General features: G+C 41.1%; 1 pseudogene; it reads left to right on the top strand.

Moving 5' to 3' along the window:
- The window catches only part of LOC124799238, a 40,167-nt pseudogene extending 13,768 nt beyond the window's left edge, over positions 1-26,399 (top strand).
- The last annotated feature ends 271 nt before the right edge of the window (positions 26,400-26,670 follow it).

Here is a 26,670-nt window from a genome sequence, read left to right as displayed (position 1 = left end):
GTACGGAAAGTTTCTGTTGAAAATTACGAATTATTTAGGAATAAAGGAGATGGCTCACCAAAAGGCAGAAGCACTGTCTCATCGATAGGCACATGAACAAAAGGTATGTAGAATGAGATTTTCACTGTGCCGTGGAGTGTGCACTGATATGAAACTTCGTGGCAGATTAAAACTGTGTGCCGGACCAAGAGTCAAACTTGGGACCTTTGCCTTTCGTGGGCAAGTGCTCTACCATCTGAGCTATCCATGCACGACTCACGACCCGTCCTCACAGCTTTACTTCCACCAGTACCTCATCTTCTACTTTCCAAACTAAAAGGTACGGTGCTTGGTGAGCTTCCAGAATGCACTTTCTTTTTCTAGCTGTAGGGAAAACATGCGCGCGCACACACATACACACACACACACACACACACACACACACACACACACACACACTCACATGCGCATGTCTCCTTATGTTGTGGTCGCTCAACTGCCAGCTCTTTACTGGCCCATGGTGAGTGTTCTGGAGCGAGGTGGGGCTTTAGAGTGGGGTAGGATGGGGTGGGTTGAGGCAATGTGAGGGATGGAGAGAGATGGGAGGGGTTTGGAGGGAAGCATTTAGTGGCTCGTGGGAGAGTGGGGAGCCATCTGTGGGCTAGCTAGGGGTGCAGGTAGAGGAGTCAGGCGACAGACAGCTGGGCACTCATAGACTAGGGTGTGACGTGAGATAACAGCACACAACTAGCTGATTCGGAGGGGGGGGAGAGGGGGGGAGGGGCGTGTGTGTGTGGAGAGGGGGGGAGGGGGGGGAGGGGGGCTGAGAGTTAACTTGGATTTAGGCCAGGAAGCAAAGGATGTGCTGTAAGTATGGCTACGAAAGTTGAGTGTTCTTAAATAAGATCAGCTGGTGCCAATGTATTGGAAAGTAACTGGCACACAAAGTGCAATTGTGGCTCCTTTTTCGTTATGAATTTTAAATAGTCTGCAGAGCAAATTGAATTAGGAGGATCAGGCATTTGTGTGGGTCCAGGAAAGTAAATTGTAGAGCCAGATAAAAGGCCCGTAAGACAGGAGGGGTACTACTACTAATCACTGCTGTATCGTGCTACTAGTACGTGTCAGTGTGAGTGCACCGAGAGTGGTGTTGCCATACATGCGTCTTTAAATTGGTCACCGACTGATCATTGCAGGCTGGCTGCTGGAGGCCGTCTCTGGGAGCCAAGGGTGCAGTGTGGTCCCTGCCGTGCCATCTGCTGGCAACTCGCACATATATAAGCATGGAACAGTGCTGACTGACTCTCTGTGTGATTCTAGTTTGTAATGTGCACATCAGTGTTCTGTGTCTTGTTGAGTCCTTAGAGGCATATTGTTCGGAGGTTATTATTAAAGCCATATTTGTGTGACTTGGATCACACTTCAGTATTACTTGGTTAGTACATCACCACAAACATATGGACCGGGAATGAACATGCTTTGACAGTTTGCTACGTCTCTCTCTTCTAGGACTGACATGGTAGCTGCCTTGCATTTCTTAATGACTCTGACCTTGTCAACCACAAACTGAATCTTAGTACAGTCATGATTTCCCTGAAGAGGTTACATGGCAGCAGAGACTTGTAAAATTGTGTTACCCATTTCTCTAGCCAGTGAAGATTCATTCTATACCTTCAGATACAGTGTCATGTAGGAGTAGAACAGCAAGAAATACGGAGCTCCTCTAACAGTAATGACAGTTTATCACCTCCCAACACTACATGTGCCAATGTTTCAGTGCATTTTTGAATACGTTTGTTAACAGATTCATCAACACAACAAAAATTTACGATCTCAGTAGCATCTTATTTCTTAACTCATACTTTCCTATTCATCAGAATCTTCATCACTGCTGTTTGATTCGTCAGAGCTCCCTGCTGTACTTTGTTTTATTTCATAGTTAGAATTAGTTGAAATACCACCTACCGTATTTACTCAAATCTAAGCCGCACTCAAACCTGAAAAATGAGACTCGAAATAAAGGAAGGAAAAAAAAAAAAAAAATCCTGAATCTAAGCTGCACCTGAAATTTGAGACTCGAAGTTCAAGGGGAGAGAAAAGTTTTAGGCCGCACCTCCAAATCGAAACAAAGTCGGTCCATTGTAATATGAGACACAACTTAGGTCGAATGATTGACGATACAGCTACAGTAGTTTGGTTCGAGTCGTAAGCTTAGCAGTTAAGCTTTACCAGGTAGCCTCTGCTATGCGTCAGGCGCTCCTCCGTATTTATACTGGTACCCTTCCTTTTTCACGTGCTTCGTCTGGTTTGAATCGATTGCTTATTTTGCTTTGATCTGATAAGTGCCGTTTTCCTTGTTATAGGCGTTTATGTCACTCTAAGCTGAAAATGCATTACTGTACTGTGTCATGCATTGTTAGTCGCATTCTGATAGTGCGTGTTTGCGGCCTGTCGTCGCTCGCGGCATGGCTTGGTTTTGTGCATGCTACCGCCGCTTACAATTAAAAAAAAAAAAAAAAAAAAAAAAAGAGAGAGAAATCATCTCATTAGCAGAACAATGGCAAGAGACTACTATTTCTTGTTACTTACTCTGCTGCTTTCTTTGATAATGATCAACAAGAACCAAATAGTAGACTGTGTATGATAGAACATGTTCTGAACGAGAGTTAGGCGAAAATTTTTCTCCATTTGAAAATCTTTGCGGCCGCTTCTTTAGTACATCAAATTCTGCACAGAAATTAGAGTCATCTTAGATTTAAAAATCTAGTCAGTTGCCGTGCTTCATTTATGACTGTATCACTATTAGGCATAAGAATAATACCAATATAAACATGACACGATATGTATATTCTTCTGCGTTTGCTGTTGTCTCACTCTAGTTTCATAGTTTATTAGGCAGACAGGATTTAAATAAGATAGCAGCAAACACGAAAGAATACGTGGCAAAATGTTTATATTCGTATTACTCTTATGATGAAGAGAATACTGCATGTGATTCACATTTCATCAGGTTCCTATTAGCAACCATCTCTTCTCACAGGTAGGAAAAAATTCAGAACGCAGAGTTGGCCATATTGACAAACATCCCAAACAGTCTTGCCAGTCGGATTTTCGTAATACATTGAAGTTCTGCTACATTCGAAGATGAACAATACGGAATTTGTATTTACTTCGTTGGATAATGTATGAAAATTGTCTTCCACCTTTTTTTTTAATTTATTTACTGACGCAGAGGTTTTGGCGCCAGTATTTATCTTTGTGCCTACGAAGCATGCCTGTGTACATCTACATCTACATCTACATTGATACTCCGCAAGCCACCCAACGGTGTGTGGCGGAGGGCACTTTACGTGCCACTGTCATTACCTCCCTTTCCTGTTCCAGTCGCGTATGGTTCGCGGGAAGAACGACTGTCTGAAAGCCTCCGTGCACGCTCTAATCTCTCTAATTTTACATTCGTGATCTCCTCGGGAGGTATAAGTAGGGGGAAGCAATATATTCGATACCTCATCCAGAAACGCACCCTCTCGAAACCTGGCGAGCAAGCTACACCGCGATGCAGAGCGCCTCTCTTGCAGAGTCTGCCACTTGAGTTTGTTAAACATCTCTGTAACGCTATCACGGTTACCAAATAACCCTGTGACGAAACGCGCCGCTCTTCTTTGGATCTTCTCTATCTCCTCCGTCAGACCGATCTGGTACGGATCCCACACTGATGAGCAATACTCTAGTATAGGTCGAACGAGTGTTTTGTAAGCCACCTCCTTTGTTGATGGACTACATTTTCTAAGCACTCTCCCAATGAATCTCAACCTGGTACCCGCCTTACCAACAATTAATTTTATATGATCATTCCACTTCAAATCGTTCCGCACGCATACTCCCAGATATTTTACAGAAGTAATTGCTACCAGTGTTTGTTCCGCTATCATATAATCATACAATAAAGGATCCTTCTTTCTATGTATTCGCAATACATTACATTTGTCTATGTTAAGGGTCAGTTGCCACTCCCTGCACCAAGTGCCTATCCGCTGCAGATCTTCCTGCATTTCGCTACAATTTTCTAATGCTGCAACTTCTCTGTATACTGCAGCATCATCCGCGAAAAGCCGCATGGAACTTCCGACACTATCTACTAAGTCATTTATATATATTGTGAAAAGCAATGGTCCCATAACACTCCCCTGTGGCACGCCAGAGGTTACTTTAACGTCTGTAGATGTTTCTCCATTGATAACAACATGCTGTGTTCTGTTTGCTAAAAACTCTTCAATCCAGCCACACAGCTGGTCTGATATTCCGTAGGCTCTTATTTTGCGTATCAGGCGACAGTGCTGAACTGTATCGAACGCCTTCCGGAAGTCAAGAAAAATAGCATCTACCTGGGAGCCTGTATCTAATATTTTCTGGGTCTCATGAACAAATAAGGCGAGTTGGGTCTCACACGATCGCTGTTTCCGGAATCCATGTTGATTCCTACATAGTAGATTCTGGGTTTCCAGAAATGAAATGATACGTGAGCAAAAAACATGTTCTAAAATTCTACAAGAGATCGACGTAAGAGATATAGGTCTATAGTTTTGCGCATCTGCTCGACGACCCTTCTTGAAGACTGGGACTATCTGTGCTCTTTTCCAATCATTTGGAACCCTCCGTTCCTCTAGAGACTTGCGGTACACGGCTGTAGCGCTACATATATTCGACGGCAGAAGTTTGTTGTGGCAGCACCTACCGACATTTTTCAGAACTTCCACTTGCTTTTGCACTCGATTCTAAGCCGGGGGCAGTTTTTTGGGTTACAAAAACCGGAAAAAAAGACCAGCTTAGATTTGAGTAAATACGGTACATCCTCTCCTTTGGATTCAACTTCTTAAGTATTATCTTTCAAGTCAACACCTGCTAATCTGTGAGACCGAAATGATGAGCCATACTACTCTATTTCACTGTGCCTGCTTGTTTCATTTGTATAACATTTTATTCCATCATAGATGCTGCACTTACAGTTTCATATATGCATTGCAGCAGCAGACACAATAAAAGTAGCAATCAGCAGTGCTTAGTTTGTTGAATGGGTAAAAAATATGCCATTGTCCCAGTTCCACATATCCCCAAAATTTGATTCTGCCAAATTCTGTACTCTCTGAAATCGAATGTTTAATCCAAAGATGAAAGTGAACAAGTTTGATGCAGTATTGCTAATATTGTTTATTACGCATCTTGCTGAATGAAGTGCATACCGTGTCCTTTCTGAAAGGTTTGCAGAAGTAATGCACGTACCAGTTTTCTAAAAACTTACATTGAGATTGTGCTCTCCTTCCTCTTGTACAAATTAGTAGAGCCCTTTGGATTACTCCACAATATGCCTCTTGGCAAGGTGGTAATGACAGTATTATGAAAAGGATGGATTGGCACTCACTGTATAGTGTAGATGTTGTGTTGCAGGCAGGGGGGTGGGGGGGAAAAAAAAAAAAAAAAAAAAAAAAAAAAAAAAAAAAAAAAAAAAAAAACACCTATTAAACACGTAAGTTTTTGGTGCAAACCCCCCCCCCCCCCCCCCCCCCTTTTCCCACACACACACACACACGCAAATGCAGATCACACATACATGACCACTGTCTCTGGCTGCTAGGACCAGACTGGGAGCAACTGCGCATCATGGGAGAAACAACGGTCGTGTGTGTGTGTGTGTGTGTGTGTGTGTGTGTGTGTGTGTGTTTTGTCCACTTTGGAAGAAGACTTTCTGATCGAAAGCTTACGTGTTTAGTAGTCTTTTTGTTGTGCTTGTCTGTCACCTAACATCTCCTGTATACAGTAAATGGCAATATATCTTTTTTATAATATGGTCATTATTCCAGCCTAGATTTTCTATTGTTTGTTTCCTTTTAAGACCTTATAAAGACAGTTACTGACAATTTCTTTTTTTCTTATTGGAGAAAAGTAAAACCATATGGGGGCCAGAATTAGATTGTAAATGAATATGGAATAGAGTATTTTTATTCTCCCTGTATGCAGTGTCACGCTTCATTTCTGGCAGCACCTCCTTCTCAACACATGACTGTCCCCCACCACCTCACCATAGTCTTCAAGTTATATCCTATAGCACTTCTGGGTGGACAAATAGATGAAGGATGTAGTTCAAAACAGTATAACTAAACTTAAAAGTCAAACTGCCCTTTTATAGAGACTGCCATCATTATTTAAACATATTAAACAACATCAAAACAGTCAAAAGAATTTTTTTTCAAAAGAGCAGAAAATTGTAGTGAAATTCATGAAAGGATTGTTTTAAATTGTTATATCTTAAATCAATAAGTATGTCAGCATTTCCCAGGATTTTCTGGCTTAATTAAGACTAGGTCATGCCACCACAGTGGTCAGACAGTGGACTTGCCTTCGAGAGGACAATGGACCCGAGTCCCATCGGGCCACCAAAATTTGGCTTTTCCTCGATTTCCCTAAATGATTTAAGACAAATGCTGGGATGGTTCCTTTGAAAAAGATGACATTCAGCTGAGGAAGCTAATTTCTGTGGCAGGTCTGATGACACAGTGTTGGTGCAAGCACGAGTATTTCAGAGCACACCATTCATTGCACACTGTTAAACATAGGGCTCTGCTGTAGACAACCCCTGTATGTTCCCATGTTGACAACACTGTTGAATTACAATTTCTGTGGCTCAGGAGCATTGAGATTGGGCAGTGAATCAATAGAAATGTGTCATCTGGTTGAATCATTCGTGTTTCGCATTACACCTGCTTGACGGTTTTGTGCACATACACTGTCAACAGAGTGAATTGGTGCTTGAAAGGTGCACTTTGCTACAGACGTAGGCCAGTGGGAGCAATATTATGCTATGGAGGACATTCACCTGGTCTTCTGTGGGTCCTGTGGTAGTAACTGAAGGCTCCATAACAGCTTTGTTCTGTGTGAACATTATTGTGCACTGTCCGCACCCTGTCCCTAATGAAGGTGACATGTTTCAACAATATGACTTTCAGTGTCAAGAGGCCAGAATCAAATTCACCCCTTCTGAATCTGATGGAATACATCTGCGATGCTATCAGATACCAGTTCTGCACCCAGAAACCACTGATCTCCAATTTATGGGAATTACATGACCTGTGCTTAGACATGCGGTGCTGCATAATGCTGGGAACATACCTCACATAATGCTGGGAACATACTTGAAATTTGTTGAACTTGTCCCACACAAAATCACTGCTGTATTGTGTTCCAACAGTGGACAAACACATTATCAAACAGGAGGTCATAGTGTTTTGTCTCATCAGTTTATATATTCAATGCTTGAATGAAAGGTGTGCTCTTTTCCTTTTTTCTGCCATTGCGTGTATGCGTAAATAAGGATGTTCTACCATTTGGGCTTGTTTATATGAAGGCTGTCAGTGTTACCACCTGCACAGATACTAAATGCTCCTTTTGTGAAGACCTTTTATCTTGAGAACACTTTTAACTTTGTTTCACAAATGGCAGCACAGTTTCAAGAAAGCTTCATAATTTAATGTAATAGTTAAAATAATACCTTCAGCAAAAGATGTGTGCGTTGGAGTGGGGAAAAAGATTGGAGATGTATGTAGTTTAATTTTCGTAAATTGTTAAGAAGGTTAACAGCTTGGCATGCTAAGATAAATTCCCACATTCTCTAAAAAGAGAGAAAAAGATTAATTTAACAGAATCAGTGAGGTATACAAATATAACTACAGACTTGTAGAACCATTATTTTGTAGGTTAGATTAGATTAGATTCAGCTTTTGTTCCAAGACCCAAAACATGAGATGATTCTCATGGGTGAGTAACATGCCAGAAAGTATAACACAAAAAATATAAAACATTTGAATACCCTGATCATTTGTCAGGAGATTGTCAAACTAGGTGAATACAATACAAACTGGAACAGCTAATATTTTCAGAATTGATACGCTGTCAGACTGAAACATTGTTATGCACTATTAATAAATTTATCAAACAAAAAGTACATAATCTTGACTGTTATGACAAAGTGCTCTCAGAACTGAAATCTAACAGACATTCTTATTTAAGCTGGCCTAACAGCCACTGTTAAGATATTCATCTATAGAGTAGGATGAGTTGCCTATCGAAAAGTCTTTCAAACTCTGTTTAAACCAAGCTTTATCTGATACCAAGTTTTTAATGGTGTCTTTCTTCCACAGATAAATTGTGTTGTAATGCGAGATTTTAATGAAGATGAAGTGTGCAGTTTTGTGGAGTTAACAAAAGAGTAAAATGTTGATGTAAGATTTATCGAGTACATGCCTTTCAGCGGCAACAAATGGAATGATGGGAAGATGGTCTCATTTAGTGAAATGCTCCAAATAATTAGAAAGCAGTGGCCTGATTTTGATCCTCTTCCCAATGGGCCCAATGATACCTCAAAGGTACGTGCAGTATTACATATGAACATACATTGAAAATAATTTAATGTTTATGACTTACTACCAATCACAAGAATACTTCACATCTGCTGGTGGTATGAGAGATGGACTGGTTTAGTTACATATTTCTCATCCCATTCAGTAAGTCTGTCCTGGCCTGGGTTTCTCTGCAGCTTTTCTGCAACTCTCCCCATTTCCTAAACCTTGACAATCCTTTTCTTTCTTCCCTTTTCCTTCCCCTTCATTGTTTCTGCCAGAAGAAGAAGCCACTGGCTCTGAAAGCTTGCACATTTCCGTAACTTTAAGGGGAGTTAGAAGGGGAAAACATTCTTGTTCTTTTTTTCGGGTTTTTATCTGATTATAAAATTTGCAATTTTCCAAATAAAATGATATGTATATTACTTATAAACTTGCGTGGGAAGTATTTTATTTTATTTTCTAAAATATTATCTACACCAGTTGAAAATGTTAAAATTTTTACATGCATTACTTCAAGACCTAATAAAATCGGTAATTTTTTATATACAGCGTAGTCCATTGATCGTGACCGGGCCAAATATCTCACGAAATAAGTGTCAAACGAAAAAACTACAAAGAACGAAATTTGTCTAGCTCGAAAGGGGAAACCAGCTGGCGCAATGGTTGGCCTGCTATAAGGCGCTGCCATAGATCAAACTGATATCAACTGTGTTTTTTTAAGTAGGAACCCCATTTTTTATTACATATTCGTATAATACGTAAAGAAATATGAATGTTTTAGTTGGACCACTTTCTTCGCTTTGTGATAGATGGCGCTGTAATAGTCACAAACATATGTCTCATAATTTTAGGCGAACAGTTGGTAACAGGTAGGTTTTTTAAATTAAAATACAGAATGTAGGTACATTTGAACATTTTATTTCGGTTGTTCCAATGTGATACATGTACCTTTGTGAACTTATCATTTCTAAGAACGCATGCTGTTACGGCGTGATTACCTGTAAATACCACATTAATGCAATAAATGCTCAAAATGATGTCTGTCAACCTCAATGCCTTTGGCAATACGTGTAATGACATTCCTCTCAACAGTGAGTAGTTCGCCTTCCGTAATGTTCGCACATGCATTGACAATGCACTGACGCATGTTGTCAGGCATTGTCGGTGGATCACGATAGCAAATATCCTTCAACTTTCCCCACAGAAAGAAATCCGGGGACGTCAGATCCGGTGAATGTGCGAGCCATGGTATGGTGCTTTGATGACCAATCCACCTGTCATGAAATATGCTATTCAATAATGCTTCAACCGCACGCAAACTATGTGCCGGACATCCATCATGTTGGAAGTACATCGCTATTCTGTCATGCAGTGAAACATCTTGTAGTAACATTGGTAGAACATTACGCAGGAAATCAGCATACATTGCACCATTTAGATTGCCATCGATAAAATGGGGGCCAATTATCCTTCCTCCCTTAATGCCACACCATACATTAACCTGCCAAGCTCGCTGCTGTTCCACTTGTCGCTGCCATCGTAGATTTTTCGTTGGCCAATAGTGCATATTATGGCGGTTTAGGTTACTGCTGTTGGTGAATGATGCTTCATCGCTAAATAGAACGCATGCAAAAAATCTTTCATCGTCCCGTAATTTCTCTTGTGCCCTGTGGCAGAACTGTACATGACGTTCAAAGTCATCGCCATGCAATTCCTGGTGCATAGAAATATGGTACGGGTGCAATCGATGTTGATGTAGCATTCTCAACACCGACGTTTTTGAGATTCCCAATTCTCGCGCAATTTGTTTGCTACTGATGTGTGGATTAGCTGCCCCAGCAGCTAAAACACCTACTAGGGCATCATCATTTGTTGCAGGTCGTGGTTGGTGTTTCACATGTGGCTGGACACTTCCTGTTTCCATAAATAATGTAACTATCGGGCGAATGGTCTGGACACATCGATGATGTCGTCCAGGATACCGAGCAGCATACATAGCACACGCCCCTTGCGCATTTTTATCACAATAACCATACATCAACACGATATCGACCTTTTCTGCAATTGGTAAACGGTCCATTTTAACACGGGTAATGTATCATGAAGCAAATACCGTCCGCACTGGCGGAATGTTATGTGATACCACATACTTACATGTTTGTGACTATTACAGCAGCTGGCCGGAGTGGCCGAGCGGTGCTAGGCGCTACAGTCTGGAAACGCGCGACCGCTACGGTCGCAGGTTCGAATCCTGCCTCGGGCATGGATGTGTGTGATGTCCTTAGGTTAGTTAGGTTTAAGTAGTTCTAAGTTCTAGGGGACTGATGACCTCAGAAGTTAAGTCCCATAGTGCTCAGAGCCATTTGAACCATTTTTGACTATTACAGCCCCATCTATCACAAAGCGAAAAAAGTTGTCCAGCTAAAACATTCATATTTCTTTACGTACTACATGAATATGTAATAAAAAAATGGGGGTTCCTATTTTTAAAAAATGCAGTTGATATGAGTTTGACCTATGGCAGTGCCATCTAGCAGGCCAACCATAGCGCCATCTGGTTTCTCCCTTCAAGCTAGACGAATTTCGTTCTTTGTAGTTTTTTCATTTGATGCTTATTTCGTGAGATATTTGGCCCGGTCACTATCAATGGACCACCCTGTAGAAAGCTGTGGATTGCTGTGTTATGAAGGTTAAATTATGTGTTTGTATTGGTAGCACTGTCAAAAATAGTATCGTATCTTTTCATAGTATAAACATGCTTTGTATATCGAAGTGCTAACGTTTTTCCGAGGAAAAGTGACGAATAGACTGGTAAATCTCTCAGAAAGTATGACTCCAAAATGAAGTGTTTTTAAGAAATGTGGGTTTCATGGTAATAAATTTTTGAATAAAGAGAAACATTGTGTTCAGCATGTGGTGTGTGAAGTTACAGACAATGAAATACTGGCAAACTCATGAGTATCTAGCGAAACACCCATTAGTGCTTCGAAGATTAAAATGAAACATAGTGATAACACAGTTATCTCAAAACAAAACTCACGTAAACGGTAGGTTAGGTTATATTCTGATACATTTACACATCCTAACAGGGGTGTTATGTGAATGTGTGTGCTGTATGTATGTGGAGGGCCAGTTAGTTTACATGAAGACATTGAGGTATCAAATGGACAAGCCAGGAAACTTATCATTAATTCTGCCAGTTGTAAATATACTCATTCATTTTGGAATTCTGATAAGGGTAAAGATAATTATTTTGAAATAAATGTTAGGTGGTTTTATGGATTGAGAGCTATTGGCAAAGGACACACTGCAGCAGAAACAATGTGTGTCATGATGTATATGCCACGCCCACTTTGTAAAATGGACAAGTATGCAGGATTTATTGGAGCTGCTGTGAAATCTTCTGCATGTGAGTCAATTAAGGGTGCTGCAAATGAAGCTGCTGAAATAAACGATGGTATGATTGACATATCAGTAGCTTTTGGGGCACTTGGTAGAAGCGCAGCTGCAGTTCTAAGAATTCTGTTGCTACAGTGACCAGTGTGGATACTGGAAAGCTAATAGATTTCCAGATTTTAACCAAACATTGTTATAAGTATAAATCAGGGAATGAAGAAGGGCATATCTGTGACAGAAATTATGAAGGACAACTAGTCGTACGGAGGCCTGTGCAGCTGTTGAAATTTATAATCGATCTGTAAACTAAAGGCGAGTGTGTTACACTAAGTTCTTAGGTTAGGCAGACTCAAATGCATATAACAGTGTAGTAGCCACTCAGCCTTATGGTGAGAAGCTTATCACAGAAATGGAATGTGTTGGTCATGTCCAGAAGAGGATGGGTACCAGATTGAGGAAGTTGAAACAAAGTTTGAGAGACAAGAAACTTTCAGGTGGTAAGACCATAAGAAGCAGGCTGACAGACAAAATGATTGATGAACTACAACAGTATTATGAGATTGCCATTAGAAATAATACTGAGGATTTGTTGAAAATGAAGCAGGCAGTATGGGCTACCTTCTTCCAGAGACTGTCAGCTGATGATAAACCAGTACACCATCTTTGCCCTCGTGGATCTGGTTCATGGTGCAATTACCGCAATGCCCAGTACTCAAACAGGTCATACAGCCATAAACATTCTATCCCAGCAGCAGTTGCGGATACCATAAAACCTGTTTACAGAGACCTGGCAATCCTGAATTATTGAAGAAGTGTCTGCATTGTCAGACTCAAAATCCCAATGAGTCGTTCAATAATCTTATAGTGTCAGTGTCATCGTAACTGCCATCTGCGTCACGTCTGCTGTGCAGCGAGCTACGCTAGTTTAAGTATTAACTCTATTTTTCTTACTTGTCACTTCTTCTTCCGTGTGTTTTTGCTTTTAGGAAGCTTTAATTGTCGAGTGCTAGTAATAGTGTTCCATAGATTTTGTGTTTGTTTTGAATACAGTCAGAGAGACTCCGTTTAGTCAGCCATAGTGCCAGTAGTGCTAGTGTTTGTTTTGAATACAGTCCAGAGACAGGTAGTGCTATTTTCATTGTTTTCTACAGGAAGTGTCTAGTAACCACAGTTTAGTCAACTATCAGCCGCCTTTAGTGAATTAGCAGTCCAGTTATAAGTTGATTAACTCTCTACAGTAAATTGATTTCTTAGTATGGATAGGATGTGTGACTGCTGTGTACGGACACAGGAGGAGCTGGCCACTGTTCGCGAACAGCTGAACGTGTTGATGGCCGCGATTAGCCGTCTTCAGGCTGTAGCCTTGGAGTGTAGCGGCAGTGGGGAGTCTGGTGCGTTGCATGGTACACCCCAGGTGTTACATGCTTCACCCACTGACCCTTCTGTCGACACATCTTTGCGGGTACCGGGCGCGGTTGGGCCACCCTCTTCCCAAGGGGAGTGGCGGGTTCAGCGGCATTCGCGGCGCACGAGGCGGAGGGTCACTGTGGAGGCTGGCCATGTGGCACCGTCCATTCTGCCTGTGAGTGGACATGTGGCCACTCCTTCAGCAAGGTCCGAGCAGGCACATGGGGGGGAGGGGTTTATTAGTTATTGGGAGCTCCAACGTTAGGCGGGTGATGGAGCCCCTTAGGGAAATAGCGGAAAGGTCGGGGAAGAAGGTCGGTGTTCACTCTGTCTGCTTGCCGGGGGTCTCATCTGAGATGTGGAGGAGGCCGTGCCGGCAGTGATAGAGAGCACTGGGTGCACCCGACTGCAAATTGTTGCTCATGTCGGCACCAATGACTCCTGCCGTCTGAGTTCAGAGGTCATCCTCAGTTCGTACAGGCAGTTAGCGGAGTTGGTGAAGGCGGAAAGCCTCGCGGGGTGGAATCTGAGCTAGCTATTTGTCGTATCGTTCCCAGAACCGATAGTGGTCCTCTGGTTTGGAGCCGAGTGGAAGGCTTAAACCAGGGGCTCAAACGATTCTGCGGAGATCTGGGGTGCAAATTTCTCGACCTCCGCTATCGGGTGGAGAAAAGTAGGGTCCCCCTGAATAGGTCACGCGTGCACTACATGCAGGAAGCGGCTACAAGGGTAGCGGAGTATGTGTGGAGTGCACATGTGGGTTTTTTAGGTTAGAGAATTCCCTCCCTAGGCCCGACAAGACACCTCCTGAGATGCGACAAGGTAGAAATAGACAAAATGCAACAGGGAATAACAATATTAATGTGCTAATAGTAAACTGCAGGAGCATCTATAGAAATGTCCCAGAACTGCTCTGATTAATAAACGGTCACAATGCCCACATAGTACTAGGGACAGAAAGTTGTCTGAAACCAGATGTAAACAGTAATAAATTCTAAACTCAGATTGGAATGTATACCGCAGAGACAGGCTGGACAGTGAAGGGGGAGGCATGTTTAAAGCGATAAGAAGTGCAATAGTATCGAAGGAAATTGACGGAGATCCGAAATGTGAAATAATTTGGGTGAAGTTCACGGTTAAAGCAGGCTCAGACATGGTAATTGGATGTCTCTATAGGCCCCCTGGCTCAGCAGCTGTTGTGGCTGAGCACCTGAAGGATAATTTGGAAAATATTTCGAGTAGATTTGCCCACCATGTTATAGTTCTGGGTGGAGATTTTAATTTGCTGGATATAGACTGGGAGACTCAAACTTTCATAACGGATGGCAGGGGCAAAGAATCCAGTGAAATTTTTTAAGAGCTTTATCTGAAAACTACCTTGAGCAGTTAAACAGAGAACCAACTCGTGGCGATAACATATTAGACCTTCTAGTGACAAACAGACCTGAACTATTTGAAACAGTTAACGCAGAACAGGGAATCAGCGATCATAAAGTGGTTACTGCATCGATGATTTCAGCCGTAAATAGAAATATTAAAAAAGGTACGAAGATTTTTCTGGTTAGCAAAAGTGACAAAAATCAGATTTCAGAGTACCTGACAGCTCAACACAAAAGTTTTGTTTTAAGTACAGATAGTGTTGAGGATCAGTGGACAAAGTTCAAAACCATCGTACAATATGCATTAGATGAGTATGTGCCAAGCAAGATCGTAAGAGATGGAAAAGAGCCAGCGTGGTACAACAACCGAGTTAGAAAACTGCTGCGGAAGCAAAGGGAACTTCACAGCAAACATAAACATAGCCAACACCTTGCAGACAAACAAAAATTACGCGAAGCGAAATGTAATGTGAGGAGGGCCATGCGAGAGGCGTTAAATGAATTCGAAAGTAAAGTTCTATGTACTGACTTGGCAGAAAATCCTAAGAAATTTTGCTCTTATGTCAAAGCGGTAGGTGGATCAAAACAAAATGTCCAGACACTCTGTGACCAAAAAGGTACTGAAACAGAGGATGATGGACTAAAGGCCGAAATACTAAATGTCTTTTTCCAAAGCTGTTTCACAGAGGAAGACTGCACTGTAGTTCCTTCTCTAGATTGTCACACAGATGACAAAATGGTAGATATTGAAATAGATGACAGAGGGATAAAGAAACAATTAAAATCACTCAAAAGAGGAAAGGCCACTGGACCTGATGGGATACCAGTTCAGTTTTACACAGAGTATGCGAAGGAACTTGTCCCCCTTCTTGCAGCAGTGTACTGTAGGTCTCTACAAGAGCATAGCGTTCCAAAGAATTGGAAAAGGGCACAGGTCATCCCCGTTTTCAAGAAGGGACGTCGAACAGAAGTGCAGAACTATAGACCTATATCTCTAACGTCGATCAGTTGTAGAATTTTAGAACATGTATTATGTTCGAGTATTATGACTTTTCTGTAAACTAGAAATCTACTCTGTAGGAATCAGCATGGGTTTCGAAAAAGACGATCGTGTGAAACCCAGCTCGCGCTATTCGTCCACGAGACTCAGAGGGCCATAGACACGGGTTCCCAAATAGATGCTGTGTTTCTTGACATCCGCAAGGCGTTCGATACAGTTCCCCGCAATCGTTTAATGAACAAAGTAAGAGCATATGGACTATCAGACCAATTATGTGATTGGATTGAAGAGTTGCTAGATAACAGAACGCAGCATGTCATTCTCAATGGAGAGAAGTCTTCCGAAGTAAGAGTGATTTCAGGTGTGCTGCAGGGGCGTGTCGTAGGACCGTTCCTATTCACAATGTACGTAAATGACCTTGTGAATGACATCGGAAGTTCACTGAGGCTTTTTGCGGATGATGCTGTGGTATATCGAGAGGTTGCAACAATGGAAAATTGTACTGAAATACAGGATGATCTGCAGCAAATTGATGCATGGTGCAGGGAATGGCAATTGAATCTCAATGTAGACAAGTGTAATGTGCTGCGAATACATAGAAAGAAAGATCCCATATCATTTAGCTACAATATAGCAGGTCAGCAATTGGAAGCAGTTAATTCCATAAATTATCTGGGAGCATGCATTAGGAGTGATTTAAAATGGAATGATCATATAAAGTTGATCGTCGGTAAATCAGGTGCCAGACTGAGATTCGTTGGAAGAATCCTAAGGAAATGCAATCCGAAAACAAAGGAATTAGGTTACAGTACGCTTGTTCGCCCACTGTTTGAATACTGCTCAGCAGTGTGGGATCCGTACCAGATAGGGTTGATAGAAGACATAGAGAAGATCCAACAGAGAGCAGCATGCTTCGTTATAGGATCATTTAGTAATCGCGAAAGCGTTACAGAGATGTTAGATAAACTCCAGTGGAAGACTCTGCAGAAGAGACGCTCAGTAGCTCGGTACGGACTTTTGCTGAAGTTTCGAGAACATACCTTCACCGAGGAGTCAAGCAGTATATTGCTCCCTCCTATGTATATCCCGCGAAGAGACCATGAGGATAAAATGAGAGAGATTAGAGGCCGCACAGAGGCATACCGACAATCCTTCTTTCCACAAACAATACGAGACTGGAATAGAAGGGAGAACCAATAGAGGTACTCAAGGTACCCTACACCGTCAGGTGGCTTGAGGAGTATGGATGTAGATGTAGACCAAAAAATGTTTTTCTTGTAATGAAAACACTAAAGTGGGGGTCAGTCATGCTGTTATTGCTTTTAATGATGGCAGCATTGGTAGCGTGAAAGTGCTACAACATATGGGAATTAATTCTGGAGCAAACTGCATCAGAGAATTTGAATGGATGGACAAGGTTTGTACTGGTAAAGCAGAGTATGCAGCACAGTTGGCCACTACGGAGTCCAGAAAGAAGAAAACAAGAAAAAACTTAAAAAAGATCAAGAGGATGATATACAGTATGGTGCAGGGTGCTTCTGAGTGACTAAAAATAAAATGTTAAGCATATATTAAGTAACAGTCTATTAAAACTTTAAAAACTCTTCCTGAAAATTTACATTTTCTCTTGCATTTTTCCCTAAATCTCAGAAACTACTTCGAGTAGCGAATTCAAATTTTCAGGGAGTAATAACATATGTATCCTGAGTCTTCCGAACTAAAAGAAGAACATAATGTTATGTATAAATAAAATTATTTAGAATAACATACAAAAAAGTACACAAAATTTTAACTGTGTAATTAAAAAATTGTATTTCCAAAAGCAGTGGCTGAAATGCAATTATTGTAAGACTCAGAACATATAGTTTAATGTGCTGTAAAAGTTTCTTGTCAATGGCTACAGTTGTTCCTGAAATACGGGGAAGTTAAGTCACTAAATTTAACATTGTCAGGATAGGGCGTTCAAACTCCCCTTAATGCGCGTTTTCTCCTTCCTCCACTTGGTGAGCAACACATTTATAGTATATTCACAACAGCAGTAGCTATTTTCTTACAATTTCTTTTTGCAGGCATCCCATGTCCCGGGCTTGAAGGGACATGTGGGATTTATTACCTCAATGAGTGAACACTTCTGTGGCACGTGCAACCGTTTACGGATAACAGCTGATGGCAATTTGAAGGTGTGTCTCTTTGGGAATTCAGAGATATCTCTCAGGTGAGTGATGAAACATAGAATAATCGTGTCCAAGTGAAAATTCATGTGAGGAAACCATAAAATTACTAGAAGACTGACAGACTGATCAGTATTTTACCTTCAGGAGGTGAAATTCCAAAACTTCTTATAGACACATTTGTTCCTCTTGTCCTCACATTAGTCGTGGAGTCCGAGTGACCTTTCAGACCTTCAGAAACTTATCCCTCTTTCCTCTCTCATGAAGGAACTGATAGTTCCAAATGCTGAGTATAGAATAATACTTTCAAACTGTTTGCCATGCACATTAGGTATGTGGTTGGTATATGGAAGAGATAAACTGCAGTTAAATCCAGCAGGTATGAAATGAGTAATCTTTTCTTGAAGTTTTCAGCTTGCACCCTCCTCCCTCCAAGACATACAAACCAGATACCTCTAACTAAATAATTTGTGAGTATATATAATTTGCCTCTGTCAACATCATGTTACACTAACCTATTTGTGAGATTAAATTAGAGGAAAGTAATCAGGACTGGAAATTATGTAAAGACATTTTTAGCTATGTCCCTTGGTTGTAATAAAGTTAACACAGTATTTCTGTCCATGTGATGGTAACTATGATTCACCAGCCACCGTTGCCGAGTGGTTCTAGACGCTTCAGTCCAGAACCGCGCGACTGCTACGGTCGCAGGTTTGAATCCTGCCTTGGCTCAGATGTTAAGTCCCATAGTGCCCAGAGCCATTTGAACTGTGATTCATGATTATCAGAGTCTATATGTTCCAAATAAAAATTGGAACTTCATATGTATAAATGTACAAATTATTAGACAATGGGACCAACAACTGACACTTTTAAATTGATGACTAAACTAAGAGATTAATAATAGGAAAAAAACTGCAAGTTACTTGGCGATAAGTTTGTTTCAGGACATGGTAAGGGGGGTGGGGGGTGGGAAGAATCAGCTCTCTCTTTGTGAGCATAACAGAAATCCTTTATCAACCGAAGGTAAAATAAGATATAAAAATATAGGGTCAAACAATTAATTTAAGTATCTTAGAAACCAAATGACTAATGAAATTGGAAGCTAAGAAAAGTAAGTTCGTAGTAAGTAGGGTGAAACACAGGGGGCTGCAACATATTGCCATTGTTGTTTGACTTGTCTATCAAAGAAAAAAGAAATGGATCAAAACAAAATAAAAGTGAGAACGGAAATGTATCAGAAGCAGATAGGAATAAGCAAGGAGCATATTCTTTAATAAATAAAAAAAAAAAACTGACATGTGAGGCAGATGTTCCTACAATTTTATGTTCAAAGCACAGCAGTCTGTGAAAGCAAAATATTTATGACATTGAAAAAAGAAAATCAGTGAGTGAAAAGTGTGTGTAGGTGAATTGTGGTGAAAGACTGGATATTGGAACTTCTGTTAGGCTGCCCAGTATTAGTTAACTTGGTGGTAAAGGAGCAAGTTTGCAAGGGCAGATAACTGTTTGACTACGTAAAATAGAGTGGGAGTATGGAAAAGCTAGTCCAAGATAGGATGAAAAAGATAACAGCAACTTAAAAAATGAATTGATAAGTTACCATGAACCCCATTCCAATCTAGTGAATGCAGTGGTTGACAATATCTTGTGACATTCGCCTATAAGGCTCAAACAATAATTGCTAAATAAAAATACAAAATGTTGACAAGACTGTATCTAAGCTGTCACTCTCTTTTGAAACAAGGGTGTTTAAACCAACAAACACGCAGGAAAGCAGGGACAACTCGCACACTAGAGAAGGATGGGCAGTATCATTGAAGGAGTGAGGAGTGAGCATAAACTGTGTGGAATATGTGTGGTGCAAGTAATGACAGTTAAAAAAAGAGAGAGAGAGAGAGAGAGAGAGAAGAGGAAAAATGTTGATCTGGAAACAAGGGAATAAAAATTTGCCACGGGAAGAGACAACATGGTACTGTGCTGATGAGTGTGTACAAGTGGTGATATACAATATACATTGATAAAGGAACTCTGCATTGGGCCCAGAAGACCACGCAATGCTCTTCGAGAGATGTCCTCTACTATATATCTATGGAGAGTTAGGGGGTCAGTATACAACTCTCCAGGCTGTTATCAACTTCCAGAAGTTGAAGACACTACTTCTCACTTGAGTAGCTCCTCAGCTGGAACTACAAGCAGAGTGTACCCTATTCCAGTCTGTCCACCGAGCAGAATTTCCCGGCTCTACAAGGAATTGAACCTGATCCCTTTCTATGGCACGCCTGTGGCATACTGACTGCATTGCTGTGGCAAGAGTCATAATATACACTTGTGAACAATTGAGGTATAACTATTCTGTTTATTGGGGAGAGAGTATGTATATTGCCACCGTGAATGAAATAGTTTAGTGTATCGTAACTGGAATGTATTCAGACCTCGTACTTGTGTGAGAGTGCAGTGTCTTAGACACTTGTAGTGTTTGTCATAGCATGAACTAACCGGTGAGCCTTACTTTCTAGTATTTTTAATTATATATCATTACTGGTGCCTCTGGCACTTTTGTGTTGCAATAGCTTGCAATAGCAAACATTGAGTCAACCATGGTTTTTGGATTAGAAGTAGAGGTCAGCTGGGTTGACATTGGGAATAGAGTGATGGGAAGTGGACAATAAGCAGTTATATTGAAGGGTGCATTATTTGATATGTTAAGGTTAATTACAAAACGTGGATTGGAGAATTTTTCACGTTGAGCAGAAGTAAGTTTACAGGACCAGATGTCAAATTACACATGATCAGTGTGAATCCCTATAGTCAGCATGAACACTGGCACACAGAATAATTTATAGGTAGCCTTGCTGTATATAAAAAATCAGATTTGTGCTGAACTGTCATGAACAAACTGTCACTTCTCTGGAATAAATAGACTCTGATTTGTTAATTACATCTGTGTAAATGAAAAATATAGGAAAACATAGATTGCTGCTTACTGTAAAGGAGACATGTTACATTGTAGACAGGCACAATTAAAAAGGCACTTACACAAAGCTTTCGGCCACAGCCTTCATCAGCAAAAGAGATACAGAGAAACACACACATTCATACACACAGGCAAGCACATGTCACACACATATGACTGCCAACTCCAGCAGCTTGCCCCTAGCTGCTGGACTTGGCAGTTTTTTTTTCTCTGTGTGTGCGTGCGTGTGTGCGTGCGCGCGCAGTGTGCTTGCTTGTGTGTTGTGCCTGTGTGCAACTTTGTTTTCTTTACGGTAAATAGTGATCTATCTTTCCCTGCACTGTTGATATTCCTACCTGGAATTTACATTGTTTAATCAGTGTAAATAAGGACACAGTTACATATATTCTGTCACTTGAAGACTAATACATGAAGTAAGTGGACATTATTTTTTATTGCAGAGGATCTTTGTCACCACTAATTATTAATTTTGTGTTCCAGTTAATTAGACATGCTTTCATCCTTTCCTGGATGTGCTCTTTTTGTTAAATCTTCCTTCAGAAGATCTGATTTACCAAATGACTCACCAACTCAGTGACAGTCAATAAACAGTAACCATTCATGCCACTGGGAACTGTCACCTCTTTGTGGGATACAAAGGTGCAATCTGCACACTGCTCGTCACAGTTACAAAGATTAGCATTGGTTCGGAACAGCACGAGGGGATGCTCGAAGCATGCAGGAAGGTCGTCTGTCTGATGATTTGCGGTACATATTGCCAAGGTGGCAGGGTGAAAAATAAGGAATGATCAAAAAACTTCCATTTGAAGGCTGCATAGTTCAGATCAGTATGCCACACACACACACACACACACACACACACACACACACACACACACACACACACACACACATATCCATCCGCACATATACCCTGCTTGTGTCTGTATATGTGCGGATGAATATATATGTGTGTGTGTGTGTGTGTGTGTGTGTGTGTGTGTGTGTGTGTGTGTGTGTGTGCGCGTGAGTGTATACCTGTCCTTTTTCCCCCCTAAGGTAAGTCTTTCCACTCCCAGGGTTGGAATGACTCCTTACCCTCTCCCTTAAAACCCACATCCTTTCGTCTTTCCCTCTCCTTCCCTCTTTCCTGATGAAGCAACTGTGGGTTGCGAAAGCTTGAATTTTGTGTGTGTGTTTGTTTGTGTGTCTATCAACATACCAACAGTTTCGTTTGGTAAGTTACATCATCTTTGTTTTTAGACATATTTTTCCCATTTGGAATGTTTCCCTCTATTATATTATATATCAGTGCATTCCTCTCCCACAACTATCCTGCAGACCTTGTCCACAAACAGATCTCCCAAGCAATACATTCCTCCCCACACAACAATAATGTTACTACCCCCAGACCACACAGAAGCATCCCCCTTTTCACCCAATATTATCCTGGCCTCGAATAAGTCAACTAATTACTCTGCCACGGATATGAATTTCTCAAGTCAAGCCCTGAAGTGAGATCATCCCTTGACAATATTCTCCCCACACCACCCAGAGTTGCCTTTTGCCGACCCCCTAACCTCCGTAACATCCTTGTCAAACCCTACAATATTCCCAGACCACCTTCTCTACCCAGCGGTTCCTACCCCTGTAACCGACCCCGATGCAAAACCTGCCCCATGCATCCCCCCACAACCAACTACTCCTGCCCCGCTACTGGTATAACATACACAACTCAAGGCGGGGCCACATGTGAGACAACATGTCATTTATCAGCTGACATGCCTGCACTGCACAGCCTTTTACTTTGGTATGACGACAACTAAACTGGCTGAGCGCGTGAATGGGCACAGACGAACTGTCCACCTAGGAGATGTCCAATACCCAGTAGCGGAGCATGCCCTCCAGCATAATTCTAGGGACCTAGGAACCTGCTACACCATATGTGCCATTTGCCTTCTTCCACCCAACACCAGTACCTCGGAACTGCAGAGATGGGAACTTGCACTCCAACACATCCTTTCATCCCGCCATCCCCCTGGACTGAACATATGTTAACCAACCTCACTCCCATTTACTCTTTAGTCTTCTCCTCTTTCCCTTTCCTCTTTAGCCATTCATGCATCTTTTCATCCTACATAGGTGCGTTTATCTTTATACTATGTGCCTCTTTACTTCTGTATTCATCCTCCTTGGTTTGAAGCTGGCACAGTAATTACAGTAGAATATCTTTGGCTTCCCTCTGACATCCATGCCTCCATCTTTGCTACCCTCCCTGTTTACCTTTCCCCTGTTGCTTCATAACCTGGGTTGTGAATAACTGAATCCACTTTCCCTTCTTCCCCTTTTTTCCCCTCTCTCCTCCCTGATGAAGGAACGAAGTTCCGAAAGGTAGGATACGTCAATTTTCTGTTCTGTTTTGTGTATCTATCGGATGTACTGAGCTGAGGTAAGTACTGGCCAGGCCCTCTATCTCTTTGTTAGCATTTGTTTCATATATATAAACACACACACACACACACACACACACACACACACACACACACACAGACAGGGTGATGCGTATTATCATTTAAAAACCTCCAAAGCACTGTATATGACCCTGAGACAAGTAATTTAATACAAGACACATGGGATCACAAATGTTGGATACGATACAAATGTTGGGAAATGTGTCAAAAGCGAATGACAAATGTCACCAGATGATGTACCTTGCCATGCTTGCAGTGGTTGAGCCTCTCGGCCTGTCACACTTGATCATCCCAACCCAAGTCAAGTATTCATATCATTGTGGCTACGGACACACGTGTGCGACTTTAGTGATGGTGTTCAGGATTTGAGTCTTGCATCTGGCAGGCAGTATTTTTTCATTGTGTTAAACAATTATGTATTTATATTGAAGTTTATTATTTTATTTACCGATCTTGCAGTTTCCTTGATTTCTTGCAAAGTACAGTACAATGAAAACCTACCATATTGCATAACAAGTAGATGAGTATAAACTTCAGAATAGCATCATTGCCATTAAGTGACCTATTGTTTCTTTACTAACTAATGTCTGTAAACAAAAAGAGAAGGGACAGAAGCAAAAAACACAAAATCAGAACTGCTTTTGCTTGATTACAGCAGGGACAATAATTTTGTAACATCTACATTTACAACAGATCATATTTACAAAATGTTTTCGAAATTTGCTCTGTTTGCTCAAATGAAAGTATTGCACTGCTCAATCATTCCTTTACACTCAGCCCCAACTGCTGCACATGCTGTGGGGTATGTCATCTGGTTACGTCATATGTTCAGTGTTTCTCACCAATTTTTGGGGTATTTTGAAATTTATAAAAAGGTAAATGCAGAAAGTTATCACATTTTGCTGCACATTACCTGCATCACAGAAAAATAATGTATACAAATCTTCTCAGATTTGCCACTGAATAACTTTGTGCAAGCCTCACAATATTTCACCAACGCAACTGTTCGTCATCTTCAGGTAGTGGTGGGTCCTGTCATCACTGCTGCAAGATGTGACTGGTGATATTCGCACAGCAGAATTGAAATTTGTCAGGCTAGAAGCAGGAGTACGAATGTGTGGACAGGCACTCCCAGTTGGATGGAAATGCCATTCATAGTAGCCTTCTGCTTATGTATTGTGGGCAATGACTGCACTTCTGGACACTCGTGTGGTTAAAAGCTGAATTAACTCTCTGCAAGGTGCTGCATCAGGTCATACATCGGAGGATCTGGTTTCTACTGTTTTAATTTCATGGCAGTCAGTGCTGGATTCTGGGCAGTGCTTAGTCAAAATTCCATATTCCTGTTGGTAAGATTGCCCACCGTATGGATACATGCCTCATTCTTAAAAACACAATCCTAGAGTGATGATGCTGAGGATAAAATTTCAGTCCTCTTGGGAAACGTGTGGTGCCCTGTATTCAGGCAGTGCTCTGCTACCACTAATTTACTGGGTGGCATTTTTGTCAGCGCTGTTGAACACAGTGTTCTTGCACAATGTGAGGTGTCTGCCCTATATAAGATTTGCCATAATGGCATCAGATCTTATATATGATCTGTGTTTTCTAAGGTCAAGATTGTCTTTAACTGAACCGAAGCAATTCCTTAGTTTTGCTGGTAGACGAAAAACACACTTGATTCTGTTTCTCTTAGCGATTCTTCCTATTTTTGAAAACATGCCACTGAAATATGGCAAGAAAGCCATTTGCAGTGCTTGTCTAAGTATCTTCATTTACATCCCTACACTGAACTTGCTTTGCTCAGAACACATTGCAAATCTGTTTACAAGAATAAACATTCTGCTGGAACACTGTTCTTAGGTGTTACAGTTCACCAGGCAGACTGTCGGTATCTGAGATCACGTGTGCTCTATGTGCCAGGGAGTGTAAGACACTACCACATTGTGCAGGGTGATGGCAACTTTTGGACCGCAAATATAACTCTGCGTGTATCAGTTTGCAGTAGAGACTATGCCCCAGTGTTCTGTCAGCTTTTCTTCTAACCGTGACATCCAGGGATGGTAAGCTGCTATCTTTTTGTACTTACACAGTGAACTGAATATTCAGATGGAGCGAGTGCAAATGCTGCAGGAACATAGGTAGTGTCTGTATTATGTGGGCCACACCACAAATGTCTCTTCAGCATTCTGCCAGAAGGAAGAATGTTGGATATTTACTATGGGAAATAGAGGATCTCCCATGGGAACACTGTCCACTTGATCAAAGTAGTTGGTGTTACATAAGAAATAGGATGAGGTATGCACATGTTTAAACAGCACCACAATTTTTTTCTCAAACTTGCTGCTAATAATCTCTAATGAGGGCTGCAGGGGCACTTTTGTAAGTAATGATATAACATTTGAGCTAACTAAAAGATCTGAAAGTTCTAGTTTAAGCATCTTCAGGTATTCTATGAAATCCTCTGAATTCTAAATATGATGGTCATAGTCATCCACATGATAAATTTCAAAGCTGTCACGTGGAAATTGCCAGTTGCATCTTGCAGCAGTGATGGTGGAAATCACCACCACCTGAAGATGCCAAAACGTTGTGTCACTGAAATATTGAGGGAGGGACTTGCATAATGTTATCTGGTGGGGAACCCAAAGTGTTTTTGCAACAGATCTATCAGGGAAGCCTGAAAATTCACATATACTCCAAGCAGTAAGTACCTGTTGTAAAATGGTCACATTAGTGAGCTTGGCAATTAATTAACAGTTTATCAATAAATTTGTCTTCATTTTGCAAGAAATTGTGCTGTGTTCCACTACTCCCTCTTCAACAAAACTAATGTCAGTTTCTGCTCCACCTCTTCAGCCCAAGATCCTATGTATACTCTTGAGCATTTGTGTAAGATACCTGTTTATTTATAAAAATAAAAGTAACTTCTATCATGACTTTCCCATTCTTGTCCAGTGGGTTTGTTATCCTGCTGTTGCCTACTGCAGACTACAAGATTACTGTTGAAGATTTCTGCAAAGTTTTTCTTCCTTTTTAGTGTACCAACATTTCACTGTGTGGTAATTGCCTGGTACTGTTTAACGGGTGTTTTAACTGTTGTTTCAGAGATGCAATACGAAGCAAATGCAGTGAGGATGACTTGCTTGCCATGATTGGGGCAGCAGTGAGAAGAAAGAAGAAACAACATGCAGGCAAGATACATTATAGCAAATGTAACTTTATAGATAGAAAGAAAATTTCTGCTTAACAAGTCATAGCAAACATAAGAGCAAAATAGAACGAAAAACAACAGTGATAGAACCTGTGTTTTTGTGTAAAATTGGATTTAATTTTTTATTTAGTGTTCAGTCTGATTAATGCCCATTGGTCAACAATACATTTCAGCCCTAGAATTTGGTTCTGCAAGGTCCACCAGGTAACCATATATGGCTGTTGTAACTCAGAAGTTTTCCAGCAACAAATCTTTTTTTTTCTTTCTTTCTTTCTTTTTTTTTCTTTTTTTAAAAAAAAAGCCAAAA

This window comes from Schistocerca piceifrons, chromosome 1 (assembly GCF_021461385.2).
Source record: "Schistocerca piceifrons isolate TAMUIC-IGC-003096 chromosome 1, iqSchPice1.1, whole genome shotgun sequence".
Classification (NCBI taxonomy): Eukaryota; Metazoa; Arthropoda; class Insecta; order Orthoptera; family Acrididae; genus Schistocerca; species Schistocerca piceifrons.
The sequence above is the reverse complement of the archived record's forward strand: the minus strand, read 5'-3'. Positions and strand labels throughout refer to the sequence as shown.